The sequence below is a fragment of the Mustelus asterias genome, chromosome 21 (assembly GCF_964213995.1).
Source record: "Mustelus asterias chromosome 21, sMusAst1.hap1.1, whole genome shotgun sequence".
NCBI lineage: Eukaryota > Metazoa > Chordata > Chondrichthyes > Carcharhiniformes > Triakidae > Mustelus > Mustelus asterias.
In genome coordinates this window covers 34,363,288-34,377,548 of record NC_135821.1, presented here as the reverse complement: position 1 = coordinate 34,377,548, position 14,261 = coordinate 34,363,288, and the positions used below count along the sequence as shown (strand labels likewise).

At 46.0% G+C, this 14,261-nt stretch overlaps 1 protein-coding gene and 1 non-coding gene across 2 annotated transcripts in view; both read left to right on the top strand.

The window, feature by feature from the left end:
- The window catches only part of LOC144509533 (adhesion G protein-coupled receptor B2-like), a 962,811-nt gene that overhangs the window by 111,742 nt on the left and 836,808 nt on the right, over nt 1-14,261 (top strand). The gene's annotated exons all lie outside the window — the stretch shown is intronic.
- LOC144509605 (U2 spliceosomal RNA) lies at nt 6,059-6,257 on the top strand. Its single transcript, XR_013500514.1, has one exon. It is a non-coding gene; the product is annotated as a U2 spliceosomal RNA (small nuclear RNA).

The following is a 14,261-nucleotide window of genomic DNA, read 5'->3' as shown; positions in this document are numbered from 1 at the left end:
GCGCGAAATCACGGTAAAGTTGGGCGTCAGGCCGAAAACGCGATCTGCACCCGATTCTGAGCAGATCACGCCTTTACCAACGGCCGACCCGGGCGCGGCTCCGGTGCGTGCCCGAATCGGCCGGCGCGATGATTTAAATGCATTGGCATGCATTTAAATCGGCTTAATGACCTCCCGCCCAACTTTACCAGACATTTCCACTTTACCACCGTTCGGCCCAATTCGCATCCGCGCTTTAAGCGACCTGCTGGATAAATGTCCGAAATGGACTCGTATTCAGCAGGGGAACCGCTGAAGACAATCGCCCCCGACCATCCTTCGCAGACCACCACCCCTCCCTCCCCCGTGAACCACCCCGGCAGCCCCCCCCCCGGGATCAGACCCCCTGGGAGGCACACCCCCGACCTACCTTGATTGCTGGTCTCCCTCCACCATCCTTCCGATCTGCAGTCCGTCCACAGCCTCCTGAATGTTCCTGGCCTTGCTCTGCCTTTCCCTGGAGGCGGTGTGGGGGGGGGGGGGGGGTTGTAGAAGGGGAGTGACGTGTCTGCCTTTCCCTGGGTGGGGGTGGGGGGATGGAGAAGAGGAGTGACGTGTCTGCCTTCCCGGGGGGGGGGGGGGGGGGGGGAAGGAGAATGGAGAAGGGGAGTGACTTGTTTGCCTATCCCTGGGGGGGGGGGGGGGGGGGGGGGGGGGGGGAATGGAGAAGGGGAGTGATGTGTCTGCCTTTCCCTGCCGGGGGGGCACTGCCAGTCTGCGGCCGATCCCTCCTCCCCACCGGAGGAGGGATCCCCCCCCCAGGGGCAGACACGTCACTCCCCTTCTCCAACCGCCCCCCCCCCCCCCCCCCCTCCTCCCCCAGGGAAAGGCAAGGCAAGATTCGGGCACCCCTGCCTCTGGAGCAGCCTTGCACCGTTTGTCATCATTTTTTCATCTGAACATTACACAGAATTAGAGGAATTCCCTTTGGAAGATAGTGTCAACGTTATAATCACAGGAACTAAAAACCTGACAGTCCAAAATCTGGGATAATAGTTCAAAATGTACATCCCCCCATCCATGTCCTGTAATATTATCCCAGATTTTGGACTGTCAGGTTTTTGGTTCCTGTGATTATAACTTGGACATTATCCTCCAAAGGGAATTCCTTTCATTCTCTCTGCTGTCTGTGCTGCTTTGCCTTTCGTGCCCGGGCGCCCTGCCTGTGGTCTGTTCCGAACTGCGCATGCGCAGTTCGGAACTCCGGCCATTCCAGCAGAGCTAAGCCCCGCCCACTAGACTGGCACCGAAAAAAGGCGTATGGGCGCGCTAAAGCGCGGCTGCTGGGTTCTGATCCGTTTGACGACTGGACCCGGCACTTTGTCCCGATTTGGTAAAATCGGCCCCTTAGTGTCAGCCTGTACGTTCCCTGCAAGCTTGCCTTCGTACTGTAATTTCCCCTTCTTAATCAATCCCTAGGTCCTTCTTTGTTGAATTCTAAACTGTTCCCAATCCTCAGACCTATTATTTTTCTTGGCCAATCTATATACTTCTTCCTCTCTCTAATTTCCTTTGTAAGCCATGGATTGGCCCTCTTACCCATTTTGCTTTTGTGCCAGACAGGAATAAACAGTTGCTGCAGTTCCCCCATGCATTCCTTGAATGTTTGTCATTGCCTATCCAGTGTCACCCCTTTAAGTAACTCTCCCCAATCTATCAAGGCCAACTCACACCTCATATCCTCATAGTTTCCTTTATTAAGATTCAGCACCCTAGTCTCCGAATCAACTACTTCACTCTACATCTTGATAAAAGATTCTATCATGTTATGGTCGCTGTTCCTCAAGGGGTCTCGTACAGCTAGATTGGCAATGATTCCCTTCTCATTACACAATATTCAGTCTATGGTGGCCTGCTCTCTAGTTGATTCCTCATACAAGACATGCAATCTTGTTCCTCCTATCCTATTAAACTGAAAACTCATCTTGCACTAATGTCTTTATGTATTCTGTGAATCTGTGTGCCTCATCTCAACTTGGCTGTAAGATTTTAAAACTGTACTTCCCTCTCCTACTTGAACATAATAATCAGTCACAATACGCTATATATAAAGATACAGATAGTGAAATATTTAAATAATAAATATCTAATGAGCATTTTTGCTTTCCCTGAACTCTCAATAGTTGATTGACAGCTATATTAGGTTATAATAAATTGTTTTCTCTGTAATCTCTTTTGTTAGTGGCTCAATGTGTATTTGCACAATGTTAAATGGTATTAAGTGCTTAATGCTTCTGTTCATGATACTTTAACGGTCAGGCTGATTGACACTTTTGTTGGGCTGTAGCAACAGCAAGGTTTTATCCCCCCAATAAATTTTAAATGTGTGTTTTTAAGCAGTTTCACAAATGCCATTGTTATTTTGGGTTCATTAGTTCTATACGTAATGTATCTGCGGTGATTTGGCATGGAAGGGCCATGAATTGACATGGAGGGTATGAGGTGCTATTGGGTGTGAGTGGAGGGCAGCAGTTGGCATTCAGTAAGCATGGGTGCCATAAAGACTCATGGGGATGGATGGGGGGGAATGATTTGTCACTGAGTTGTAATAGAGGAGGCATGGGGGACATTTAATGTTCATTAGAGACAAGGCCTTTTGACTTTACCTTTCAAAACGTTCCTGAATCCAGATTATGGCTTACTACCCCTCTGAGGGGCAATGAACTATGAATCATGGAGAAACTGGCCTGAATCCACAAAGATTACAGGGGGGTAGGAAGTGCTACTTACACAATGAACCTGGCCTGGATGTGGGCTTGCTGCTGTATCCTTATCCCACGCCATGGAAAAATGGGACACTGGGACGAGAATTGGCTCAAGCCTGTCAGTTTTAAATGTCTCCGGAGTCTTTTCAACTCTGTGCAAATCCGGCACCATGTGTCTGTAATGTCAATAGATCTTAACCATTTATCTCCATATGAACTGCTGGTTTGTGTATCTTACTACAAGTGCTTCATGCATTCAGATAAAGAGCAGTTTTTGATGCACTATTACTGTTAAACTCTGTCCTTTCCTGTCCCACCACTTCCTTGTGCAATTTATTCAAATCACTATAATGCTCCATTGTCTTGACTTGTTCCTTTATATTTACAAATTCCTTTTTTCATTTAAAGCCCTGCCCATAGCCCTAGTTATATGATGTACCCGACTGATACTTGCGCTGTTTATGTGGAGCCCAACCCAGTGGAATGGCTCCCTCTGTCCCCAGCAAAGTGCTTGTACACCTTGGATCAAAAACCCTTCTCCTCACACCACTTTATAATTCTCTAATTGGCATGACCCAATGCCAATTATCAAGTGGTTCAGGTAAAAACCCAGAGATTATTACTTTTGGGGTACCTGGATGGAATTTTACTGGCTCGCTGCATCCATCGATGGGCGGAGCAAGCTGGTAAAATCGCGTGAGAGCAAAGAAATCAGCATCACGCCCAATTTCTCGGCTCTTGCGATTTTAATGTTTAGTTTGTTTAGTGAGCCCGGCGCTCAGTCGTCCGGGCTTACTTGCCTTTATGGTGGCGAGGAACACACCTGCTTCCTCCGAATGGGGAACAGTCCTGTTGGCCTCGCCAGTGGAACCGGAGGCCATTGTGGCCCCCTGGCAAGGCCGAGAGCAAGGGGGTGTGCACCTTGGCACTACCAACCTGGCACCTTGGCATTGCCAGGAAGGCAGTGCCTATGAGGGTGGGGCATATGGGGGAGGGCCTATGGGGGGGCATTAAGGGGGCCCGATGGGGGGCCTGCTGCATATTCTGCAACGGGATCTGATGTGGGGAGGGGGCCTGCTGCGCACTCTGCAACAGGATCAGATCGGGGTAAGGGAGGGGGGCCTGATTTCTGGGCAGCAGTGGGGGGGGGGGGGGGCGCAGTGTTAGATGCCCATGCATTGAGGAGCTTGCGATCGGCCATGGACCCCTGCATTTGTGGAGGCTGTGTTGAGGCTGCTTGCAGTCGCAGGGGCCTGATAGCTTTCTCTATCTGTCAGACCCCTGCAGTTGCTATTGAACATGCACAGAATCAGAGGTCTGCACATGCACAATAGCTCCTTCTACAGGCTGACTGCAGCAGCTAGAAACAGTCTGGACCACTTTTTCAGTGACTAAGTGCATAGGATTGGGCGTGAAGACTTGCCCAAAACACGGATAAGGAACTCTCCCATTTTCATGCTAGCTTAGGGCGGTATTTTACCATTTTTGTGTATAAGTGCTGTGCTGAGTTGAAACTGGGAGAGTTTCAGATCCGTCTTTAGGGTGTGATTTTGGCCTCTACCCCAATATAAGGTATATAAGATGTTGAGAGGCATAGATCGGGTGGACTCTCAGAGGCTTTTTCCCAGGGTGGAAATGGCTGCTACGAGAGGACACAGGTTTAAGGTGCTGGGGAGTAGGTTCAGGGGAAATGTTAGGGGGAAGTTTTTCACACAGAGGGTGGTGGGCAAGTGGAATCGGCTATCGTCAGTGGTGGTGGAGGCAAACTCAATAGGGTCTTTTAAGAGACTCCTGGATGAGTACATGGGACTTAATAGGATGGAGGGTTATAGGTAGGCCTAAAAGGTAGGGATATGTTCGGCACAACTTGTGGGGCCGAAGGGCCTGTTTTGTGCTGTAGTTTTTCTATGTTTCTATGTTAATGCGCACTCTGCTTGCAAAATTCTGAGCGAGCCTGTTGCTCGCTGCAGAGGCCTGTGGGTAGGGCTTAGCACACCCGAAAACCTGCAGAGGGAGTTAGTGCGCGTGTGCAGGCCTCTGATGCTGCACATGCGCATTAGCCGTAGCAGGGATCTGACAAAGAGAGAGCTGTCAGGCCCCTGCTTGTGCAGGCAGCCTGAAGCAGCTCCTCCCTCCCCCCAATGCAATCGCGGGGGCCCACAGCCGAAGATACAGGCCCCCGCCGAACCCCCTGCCCCCTAGACCATTCACAGACCCCCTCACCCCCCCCCCCTCCACCGATCACGGCCTCGCTGCCCTCCCCCCACCAATCGCTGCAGAGTGGCAGCGGGCCCCCTCTCCTTTCCTACCTCCACCAATCATGCAGATTGGCAACAGGTCTCCTCTCCCTCCCTCCTCCCACCGATTGCTGCAGAGTGCCAGCGGGCGCCCTTTCCCTCCATACCCCCACTGATCACTGCAGATTGGCAGTGGGTCCCCTACCTCCCTCCTCCCACAGATCGCTGCAGAGTGGCAGCAGGCTCCATCTCCCTCTCTCCCACCACCAATCGCTGCAGAATGGCAGTGGGCCCCCTCCCCTATTAGCCCCCCTTACTGGCCCTCCCCCACTGGCCCTGCCTTCCACTGGCTGCTCCCCATTAGCCCTACCCCCTGGCACTGTCCGGTGGGCATTGCCCAGGTGTTAGACTGGCATTGCCAGGGTGGCACTGCCTGTCTGGCACTGTCCAAGGGGCACCCCCCCTTGCCCTCAGCCTCCCCGGGTGGTCTCAATGGCTTCTGGTTCCACTGGCGAGGCCAAGTCGACTACTCCCCATTCATGGGGAACATGTCTATTCCTCGCTGGCAAGAACCTTTCCCAGTGAGGTTATAAAGGCAGGTGAACCTGGACGATTGAGCGCCGGACTCGCGAATGACATGTAAATATTTATTTAAATAAATTTGAATACATTAATCTGCCTCTCACCCATTTCCGGCAAGAGGCTGACCGCGCCAGAAATCTGGCACTTGTAAAATGGCACTGGTTGTGAAAACTGGCGTTAATCGCTTTACGGCACACTTTAACGACCATGTCGTGCCCGAAAACGAGCACAACGCGATGGGAAAATCCCGGCCTTAGAATCAATCTCGTAAAATTCCGCCCACTATTTTCAATTTAGACTCTAACTCCTTAAACTGTTACAGCAGTAAATCATTCCTAGCTTGTTTGTAAGGTGAAGTAAATGTTGTGACTTCACCACCAGCAATAAACTTCATGCATATACACACTTTAATATGGCTGAAGAGACATTGGGAGAGCCTTTCTGTGTTTTCCTGATCTGTTATAACTTGCATGGAAACCCAGAGAAACATCAAATATCGCTTCTCGGCCTTTTGGCTAAGATCAAGTGTAGTATCGACATGCTGTGCTTGGTTGAAGTCATTAGGTTACATTTTAGCTTCATTTGAAGCAATTTTTAAAAGCGGCATCTCGGCCTTTTGGCGAAGATGCAAATGAGATCAAGCCTTGGAGGAGGAGCTATGCCTACTCCAATCAGCTTGGATCATGTAGATCAAGCCCAAGACGGGGTGAGAGCCGTGTCTTGTCAGCCTGGTTCGGGAATGTCTCAACTTGTTGAGACTCTGAATTGGACTTGATTTGATTGAATTGGAATAAAACAAAAAAAAGGCTGTGTTTAGTTGTTTCTGCTGTTTCTCTAACAGTTTTGCTTATCCTAGTGACAAGTCCTGTGAAAATATCTTTTTATTAAAAGTTCATTCATTCCATAAGTGATTAAAACATGACAAATTGATTAAATGTTCTACTAATTCTCATGCTAATGAATTTTTAAAACAATTTTTCTGTCTCCTGAATAATAGGCAAAATGTACTGGTATGCAGCTGGACTAGTGAATTCAGCAAACCTGCACTTATGCAACTGTCCTGCAGCACAGTAGACTTATCAATTCATTGATCTCAGCAGTAAATGCTAGTTTTGGTAGTTGTGCCCACATTCCATGAATTAATAAAAAAAATCACAGAAGGACGTTAAATTCAGATCCAAACTTCTTGATCCTTAGATGTTCGAATCATGAAATCCTATAGCAGAAGGAAGCCATTGGCCCATTGATCTTGTACTGACTCTTTGAGGGAGCTGTCCAATTTACTGCCATTATCCAACTTTTTACCTGGAAAATTATTCCAATCAAGTTCTGTTAAAATCAGGCTCTCACATCCTTTCAGGTGGTGTATTCCGGATCTTAATAGTGTTTTATGTGAACAAAAACTTCTAATTTTCCCTTAAGTTCTTTTGACAATTATTTTAACTCTATGACCTCTGGTTACTTACCCACTTTCCAGAGAAAAGTTTCTCCCCACATGCTTGATCAAAACCCCTCATAATTTTGAATACCTCAGTTAGATCTCCTCTTAACCTTCTCTGTTCTATGAAAAATAACCTCAGCCTTACATGATTGGATTGCACTGTTCACCAGTCTGTCTCTATCTACCTGAAATATGCTATTCTCCTGATCACTATGTTTTCAAGTTTGAATCATCCATAAATTTTGAAATCATGTTCCCAATACAAATATCTAGGCCATTTATGCCTAACAATTTGTATTTATGTAACAATAAAAGCAACAGACCGAATACTGATCCTTGAGGGACCCCATTGTTTACTTCTCTCCAGTTAGACAAAGGCATTTACGACTACTCTCTGCTTCCTATGTGCCAATTATGTATCAAGGTTATTATTGTCCCTTTAATATCATGTTTCTGAGTAAACCTGTTCCATGGCACTTCCTTAAATGCCTGTTGAAAATCCATACGTATAACATCTACACCTGTACAATTACCAGCTCTGTCTGTAAGAGCTCAACCAGGTTCTTCAGAAGTGATTATCTATCCATTTAAGTTAATGGATTACCTAATAAATATCACGACAGAAGGAAAGTCCCACCAAGAGATTATCAAGAGTTAGGAGATTAATAAATATCATGACCTAAAGGGTAATAATCTCAGGAGAATTATGTATGTTCTGATTGGCTTTGGTATAAGACCGCAAACGTAAATATGTTGCTAACGTACTAGGGAAGTGGATACCATTTCATGGGAAATAGCAGCAGTCAAGATTAACAAAGAAATGTACTGCTGGGATGGGCTGCACCTGACAGGACTGTAACCATGGTGTTAGGAGATAGGATAAAGTACTTTAAACCAATAAAAGAGAGAAGGCTTCAGGCAGAAATAAAAGTAAAAGTGAAAAAGCACTCTAAAGCAAAAATGCAGAGTAAAGTCCAGGCCATAAATAATGTTAAAGATAAAACAAAATAACTAATAAAAATAAAACAGAAGTAAAAAACAAGATGATTGTGTGAGGAAAATGACATCAGGACAACTTAGGACAGGGTAGGGTCTGTCATTCAAATGGGGTTGTGGACAAAAATGCATATGCAAAAAGAATAAAAGAAACAAATTAAAAACACAAATTCAGCTTAGAAGTATGACATAATGGCCATCACTGACACCTGAGTGCAAGATGTTGATAACTGGGTGATATCGGCTGGAATTTAACCGGCCCTCCCGCCACAGGAATCAGAACAGGCGAGGAACGGAACATGGGAAGCTCCATTAAACTCGGGTAGAATTTTACGGTTTCAGGATGAGTGAGGCTGTAAATCCTGCCCATCTTTTTCAAATTATAAGGCCTTTAGAAAGGACTGGGAAATAGTAGAGGAATAGGAGCATTAATAAAATACTGCACACTATCACATCGTCAGAAGAAGAGAGTATAGGTAAGAATGAACAAGCAAAATGTTGGAATTAAGGAATAAAAAAAGCTGCAAAACTTTGGTGAGATTGAGAGTTGTCTGCAAATATTTGGGAGATCAGGGAGCCATTTGTCAAAGCAGAGTAGTTATAATGAGAAACTTTGGATTTTAAGTTAATGACTTAATGAGCTGGGGTGTCCAGTGGCAAGTAAAAACCCAGAAGTCAGTACAATGTGCCTTATCAGTGGCTCCTTATCCCAGTGTGATGAAAGTGTGCAAATGATATATATATGTTTATTGGGGTCAATCTTACCAAAAAAGTTTTTAAGTGCTGAACAAACATGAAAACGGGAGAGTTTTAGAGACATTTTTTCGGTGTGGCCACAAATGAAATCTTATGGCACTTAATGCAAAAAATGATGCACAATCTGATTCCAACCAGTAGGGGGAGGGGGCAGGGCCTTTGTTCACCAGAAAGCCGGCAGCCCACACTAGAGTGACAGTTTAGGAATAGGGGAGTGCAATGTGACCTTGGTGTCATGGTGGAACAGTCATAGAAGGTTGGCATGCAGGTACAGCAGGCAGTGAGGAAAGCTAACGGCATGCTATATAGGAGTATAGATGTCTTGCTGCAGTTATATAAGGCCTTGGTGAGGCCACACTTGAGTGTTGTATGCAGTTTTGGTCTCCTCGTCTGAAGAACTTTAGAAAGATTTAGAAAGATTCTTGGATCATTGGGACCTCTTCTGGGGCAGGTGGGACCTGTACAAGAGAGACGGGTTACACCTAAACTATAAGGGGACCAATATACTTGCAGGGAGGTTTGCTAGTGTTATTGGGGAGCGTTTAAACTAGATTTGCAGGGGGGTGGGAACCACCAGAGTGTCAGAGCAGATAGTGGAGCAGGGGTAAAAAGACAGGTTAGTTCAAGTAAAATCACAAATGGAAGGGTTGAGTGTGGTGGAAATAACCTTTTGAGATGTGTCTATTTCAATGCCAGGAGTATTGTGGGGAAGGCAGATGAGCTGAAGGCGTGGATAGACACATGGAAATATGACATTATAGCCATTAGTGAAACTTGGCTACAGGAGGGGCAGGACTGGCAACTCAATGTTCTGGGGTTCCAATGTTTCAGGCGGGATAGAGGCAGAGGGATAAAAGGTGGGGGGGGGGGGGGGGGGTGGCATTGTTGGTCAGGGAAAATGTTACAACGGTACTCAGGCAGGATAGATTAGGGAGCTTGTCTACAGAGGCCCTATGGGTGGAGCTGAGAAACAGGAAAGGTATGACCACATTAATGGGGTTGTATTATAGACCACCCAATAGTCAGCGAGAATTGGAGGAACAAATCAGCAGAGAGATAGCTGACAACTGCAAGAAACACAAAGTTGTGACAGTAGGGGATTTTAATTTTCCACATATAGATTGGGACTCGCATACTGTTAAAGGTTTAAATGGGGTAGAGTTTGTAAAATGTGTTCAGGAGAATTTTCTGCATCAGTATATAGAGGTGCCAACTAGAGAGGATGCGATATTGGATCTCCTATTGGGAAATGAATTAGGGCAGGTGATGGATGTGAGTGTGAGGGAACACTTTGGATCCAGTGATCATAATGCCATTAGTTTCAACCTGATCATAGATAAGGATAGATCTGGTCCTCGGGTTGAAGTTCTGAACTGGAAAAAGGCCAAATTTGATGAAATGAGAAGGGATCTGGGAAGTGTGGATTGGCACAGGCTGTTCTCTGATAAGGATGCAAATGGAAAGTGGGAGGCCTTCAAAGGAGAAATTTTGGGACTGCAGAGTTTGTATGTTCCTGTCAGGATTAAAGGCAAAGTAAATAGGAATAAGGAACCTTGGTTCTCGAGGGAGATTGTAACACTGATTAAGAGGAAGAGAGAGTTGTATGAAATGTAGAGGCAGCAAGGAACAGATCAGATGCTCGAGGAGTATAAAAAGTGCAAGAAGCTACTTAAGAGGGAAATCAGGAGGGCTAAAAGAAGACATGAGGTTGCTTTGGCAGACAGAGTGAAGGAAAATCCAAAGAGCTTCTATAGGTATGTTAGGAGCAAAAGGATAGTGAGGGATAAAATTGGTTCTCTTGAAGACCAGAGTGGTAGACTGTGTATGGAACCAAAAGAGATGGGGGAGATACTAAATGGTTTTTTTGCATCCATATTTACTGAGGAAACGCGCATGGAGTCTACGGAAATAGGGCAAACAGGTAGGGAGGTCATGGAACCTTTACAGATTAAAGGGGAGGAGGTGCTTGCTGTCTTGAGGCAAATCAGAGTGGATAAATCCCCAGGACCGGACAGGGTATTCCCACGGACCTTGAGGGAAGCTAGTGTTGAACTTGCAGGGGCCCTGGCAGACATATTTAAAATGTCAGTATTCACATTCACGGGGGAGGTGCCAGATGATTGGAGGGTGGCTCATGTTGTTCCGTTGTATAAAAAAGGTTCCAAAAGAAATCCGGGAAATTATAGGTCAGTAAGTTTGACGTCGGTGGTGGGCAAGTTATTGGAAGGTGTGATAAGGGATAGGATCTACAAATATTTGGATAGACAGGGACTTATTAGGGAGAGTCAACATGGCTTTGTGCATGGTAGGTCATGTTTGACCAATCTATTAGAGTTTTTCGAGGAGGTTACCAGGAAAGTGGATGAAGGGAAGGCGGTGGATGTTGTCTACCTGGATTTCAGCAAGGCCTTTGACAAGGTCCCTCATGGGAGGTTAGTTAGGAAGGTTCAGTTGCTGGGTATACATGGGGAAGTAGTAAATTGGATTAGACACTGGCTCAATGGAAGAAGCCAGAGAGTGGTTGTGGAGGATTGCTTCTCTGAGTGGAGGCCTGTGACTAGTGGTGTGCCGCAGGGATCGGTGTTGGGTCCATTGTTGTTTGTCATCTGTATCAATGATCTGGATGATAATGTGGTAAATTGGATCAGCAAATTTGCTGATGATACAAAGATTGGAGGTGCAGTGGACAGTGAGGAAGGTTTTCAAAGCTTGCAGAGGGATTTGGACCAACTAGAAAAATGGGCTGAAAAATGGCAAATGGAATTTAACGCAGACAATTGTGAGACATTGCACTTTGGAAGGACAAACCAAAGTAGAACGTACAGGGTAAATGGTAGGACTCTGAAGAGTGCAGTTGACAGAGGGATCTGGGAATACAGGTACAGAATTCCCTAAAAGTGACGTCACAGGTGGATAGGGTTGTAAAGAGTGCCTTTGGTACATTGGCCTTTATAAATCGGAGTATCGAGTATAAAAGTTGGAGTGTTATGGTAAGGTTATATAAGGCATTGGTGAGGCCGAATTTAGAGTATTGTGTACAGTTTTGGTCACCTAGTTACAGGAAGGATGTAAATAAGGTTGAAAGAATGCAGAGAAGGTTCACAAGGATGTTGCCGGGACTTGAGAAGCTGAGTTACAGAGAGAGATTGAATAGGTTGGGACTTTATTCCCTGGAGCGTAGAAGAATGAGGGGAGATTTGATAGAGGTGTATAAGATTTGGATGGGTATAGATAGAGTGAATGCAAGCAGGCTTTTTCCGCTGAGGCTAGGGGAGAAAAAAACCAGAGGGCATGGGTTAAGGGTGAAAGGAGAAAAGTTTAAAGGGAATATTAGGGGGGGCTTCTTCACGCAGAGTGGTGGGAGTGTGGAATGAGCTGCCGGATAAAGTGGTAAATGCTTTTAACTTCTAACATTTAAGAAAAACTTGGATGGGTTCATGGATGAGAGGGGTGTGGAGGGATATGGTCCAAGTGCAGGTGAGTGGGACTAGGCAAAAAATGGTTCGGCACAGACAAGAAGGGCCAAAAGGCCTGTTTCTGAGCTGTAATTTTCTATGGTTCTATGGTTCTAAGAACATTCTTCCTATTGAGGGAGTCCAGCGGAAGGTTCACCAGAATGTCATGTGGCAGGACTGACATATGAAGGGAGACGGGATCGACTGGGTTTGTACTCACTGGAATTTTGAAGAATGAGAGAGGATCTCATAGAAACGTATAAAATCCTGATGGGACTGGACATGCTCGATGTGGAAAGAATGTTCCCAATGTTGGGGAAGTCAAGAACTTGGGGTCACAGTCTAAGAATAAGGGGTAAGCCATTCAGGACTGAGATGAGGAAGAACTTCTTCACTCAGAGACTTGTGAACCTGTGGTGTTCTCTACCACAGAAAGCTGTTGGGGCCAGTTCATTAAATATGTTCAAGAGGGAGCTGGACGTGGCCCTTGTGGCTAACGGGATCAAGGGATCTGGAGAGAAAGCTGGAGTGAGATACTGAAACTGCATGATCAGCGAAGAACATATTGAATGGTGATGCAGACTTGAAGGACCAAATGGCCTACTCCTGCATCTATTTTCTATGTTTCTATGTTTAGAGGGCACAATTGTGCATGCACAGATCTCTCTATTATGTGCAACAGAACAGGGAGATCTGTCAGTCACCTCCCCTCCCCCCCCCTGGATACTGCCCACCCTCCTCCCTTTGATTGCAGGCTTTCTTGGCCGATTGCCACCCCCACCCCCCCCCAAACTCCTTTTCCATCCTGTCCCCCCACCCTAGGCCGGGCGATCGCTGTCCCGGCTGATCATCAATTGCAGAGTGCGCAACTCCCACCCCCCAGCCAATTGCTAGTTGCTGAGTGTTCAGCCTCCTTCCGCTTGTCTCCCCTAGGCGCTACCCCATCCTGACCTTGCCTGTCCACTTAGGGCCCCCCCCTCATGGTCCCACCCCTTGGCACTGTCAGGGTGGCTGGTGGGCAGTGCCAGGGTTCCAGGCTGGCACCACAAGGGTCACAGGCTGGCAGTGTCGGGCTGGTGCTGCCCAAAGGAGACTGCTCCAACCCCCTATCATCTGGGGTGCCTCAATACCATCTGTTCACCTAGCCATGTTAGGTCCCTGTTGATGGAGACCATACATGATGCATCATATTGAGGACCTTCACCAGTAAGGCCGTTGAGACAAATGAGCATGGATGATTGGGCCCCGGGCTCACTATAATATTTAAATCAGGATTTAAATGATTTAAGTATTAAAGTCAGCCTCCCGCCCTTACCCAACCCGAGGCCGATCACACTAGAAATCCAGGGCCAGTAAGATCGCGCAATGCGAGAAACCAGGCACGAACCCGATTTAACTTCATGCTACAGGTTGTCGGTATATCTGGAAGGAATACAGTTCAGATGGTGGGAGGGCAGAATAATTATAATTTAACATAATAATTATTCATCTTGCAAGTGGCTATGTTATGTAGATTTAATGGAGTTTTGTTTATTTAAATTCCTCTAGGATTTCAATTTAAAGTGATTGGCAGGGTCATGTGATGTTGTGGTTTATGTGCAGTCCTGGATTTGTTGCAAAAACTAACAGGTTTTTACAGAAAGGAATGGGAGTTTGACTTTTCTGGTTGAAGTTAGGAGAATTTAGCAGGGTTCTGAAAGCTCTATATCACTCTGAAAACTCAAAGGCTGTCTGCACTCATGATAGCAAGTATATTTAGCTATATTTAAAGTGGGTTTTACGTCTGTAAGAAGAATGTTGCTTATTTGGAACTGAAATGGTGATAACTTAGAAATTAGAGTCTCAATTTCATATTTAAAGATTGTTCAACTATTAAAAGTCAAGTTGCTTTATTTTCTTAGAGGTATACTTAAACTGTGTTATGAATAAAACTTGTTTTGGTAAAAGATCTCTAATTTTTCAGTGGAATTATTCTTGGAGTGAAGCATCCTTTCATCACAATTATGTGAAAATAGAAAAATTGTTGGGTCTAGTCTGGCTTCATAATATA